This window comes from Procambarus clarkii, chromosome 55 (assembly GCF_040958095.1).
Source record: "Procambarus clarkii isolate CNS0578487 chromosome 55, FALCON_Pclarkii_2.0, whole genome shotgun sequence".
Classification (NCBI taxonomy): Eukaryota; Metazoa; Arthropoda; class Malacostraca; order Decapoda; family Cambaridae; genus Procambarus; species Procambarus clarkii.
The window spans coordinates 12,446,327-12,448,826 of NC_091204.1; the positions used below are offsets into that span (position 1 = coordinate 12,446,327).

At 47.4% G+C, this 2,500-nt stretch overlaps 1 protein-coding gene across 1 annotated transcript in view; it reads right to left on the reverse strand.

Moving 5' to 3' along the window:
* LOC123754934 (ATP-dependent DNA helicase DDX11-like) overlaps positions 1–2,500 on the reverse strand; it is a 491,323-nt gene that overhangs the window by 404,251 nt on the left and 84,572 nt on the right. The window lies entirely within an intron of this gene.

The following is a 2,500-nucleotide window of genomic DNA, read 5'->3' on the forward strand; positions in this document are numbered from 1 at the left end:
ACCCTGCACAACAGGTTCTGACAACCCTGGGCCGCCTGACCCAGGGAAACGGTGCACTTGAGACCATACCATTGGAGAGACAGGAGAGGGAGCCTGGGGAGCCCAGCAGGGGGTGGATGCTGCCAATGTCTGGAGGGCAAGTGGTGATCACATCTCACCAGGAGGAGCATGAGGAGGTGAAAGTGAAGGAAGGAGGAGAGGAGGAGGAAGAGGGGAAGGATTATGAGGTGCAGGGGGAGGGGGAAGGGCGGTGAAGATGATTTAACATGAAACAAAAGTGAGGAAAGGAACGCCAAGCTACTTAGGCGAAGGAAAGACAGACGAGGAGAGAGAGAGAGAGAGAGAGAGAGAGAGAGAGAGAGAGAGAGAGAGAGAGAGAGAGAGAGAGAGAGAGAGAGAGAGAGAGAGAGAGAGACGTATAAATGAGAAAGATGAGAAACAACATAACAAAAAAAAATTCAAGACAAGAAGTGAGAGAAAATCGAATTTGTCCTCGCAAGAGGCGGGTGATTACAACACTATATAAGGCAGGAAGACCCACAGCACAGCCTCTAACAGGAGAAAGAAAACAGCGCCTCAAGAATAACACAGTTCACCATAAACGTCAAGAATCAAAGAAAACGACAATAAACACAGCAGGGAGCAGAGGTTTTCACTGTTCCGTTCCGTGAATATTTCCATTCTATAAGAGCCGCCTATCCTCCTCTTCACACGGTACTTATTGCAACGATGGTTGCAATAAGTACTGTTCACACGGGACTTCTTGCAACCATCGTGCATACAATGACGCAATGGCCAGTTAGAAAGTACAATCTGGTACTACTGAATTTGAACAAGATATTTATGTTGCTAATAAAACTTAACCTTATCATCCTAGGCCTAATTCAGGCTATCTGAGGGGCTAATATAGTACATATATGTGCTATACTAGGCCTAAAAATGTTCACGTTTCATGTTAGGTTTCATTTTTTTCAAAACACACGAACAAAAGGTGAATAGTACCAAAGTCGACTTTCTAATTGTCCAACAATATATACATGTACATATATCTATATATATGTACTTTCAACAATATATATATGTACTCTGGCCTACATAGTTACACCAGGGACTACCTAAACAGGAAGACGGGTTGAGGAGAGTTGATGAAAGCTTTAAACACAATAAAATAGAAAGGAAAAAGTTATAAAAAGAGGAAAACACAAATAAAGTGCATAATAAGGTGACATAAACTGCGACTGAGGACGATAATGAAACTAATGAACGTACAGAGCACAGAATATAGGGAAGGGGGGGGGGAGGAGGGAGGAAAAGAAGAAATAAAGGAGAATATAATAAAATTAAGACAGGAAAACCTGTCTTAACCTGAAACTGGGTACGAGATGGACTGTCGTTTTCGTTCTAAACTGAAGAGTATGAGGGGGAACTGAAGAGTATGAGGGGGAACTGAAGAGTATGAGGGGGAACTGAAGAGTATGAGGGGGAACTGAAGAGTATGAGGGGGAACTGAAGAGTATGAGGGGGAACTGAAGAGTATCAGGGGGAACTGAAGAGTATGAGGGGGAACTGAAGAGTATGAGGGGGAACTGAAGAGTATGAGGGGGGATCTGAAGAGTATGAGGGGGAACTGAAGAGTATCAGGGGGAACTGAAGATTATCAGGGGAACATAAGAGTATCAGGGGGAACTGAAGAGTATCAGGGGGAACTGAAGAGTATCAGGGGGAACTGAAGAGTATCAGGGGGAACTGAAGAGTATCAGGGGGAACTGAAGAGTATCAGGGGGGACTGAAGAGTAGTAGGGGGAACATAAGAGTATCAGGGGGAACATAAGAGTATCAGGGGGAACATAAGAGTATCAGGGGGAACTGAAGAGTATCAGGGGGAACTGAAGAGTATCAGGGGGAACTGAAGAGTATCAGGGGGAACTGAAGAGTATCAGGGGGAACTGAAGAGTATCAGGGGGAACTGAAGAGTATCAGGGGGAACTGAAGAGTATCAGGGGGGGACATAAAAGGTTGAATTAGTCAAGACATGGTCAAGCAACAAGCAAGAAAGGACCTTGTTAACTACCAGAACACGCCCCGCCCAGCCTGGAGGGGCAGTAGCGTGGGCTTAAACCCCGTCTTATGAGCGGTTATGTGTCGTGGGAGATGGTGCTGGGGCTCCGGCCTCACACATGTCAACTCCGGCACCCCGGTCGGCCGACCGGACAGCACGCTGGACTTGTGATCCTGTGGTCCCGGGTTCGATCCCGGGCGCCGGCGAGAAACAATGGGCAGAGTTTCTTTCACCCTATGCCCCTGTTACCTAGCAGTAAAATAGGTACCTGGGAGTTAGTCAGCTGTCACGGGCTGATTCCTGGGGGTGGAGGCCTGGTCGAGGACCGGGCCGCGGGGACACTAAAGCCCCGAAATCATCTCAAGATAATCTCAAGATAACCCTTAAGAGGGAAGGTGGGGGGGGAGGGGTAAGGCGGGGGGGGGGGTAAGGGGGAAGGTA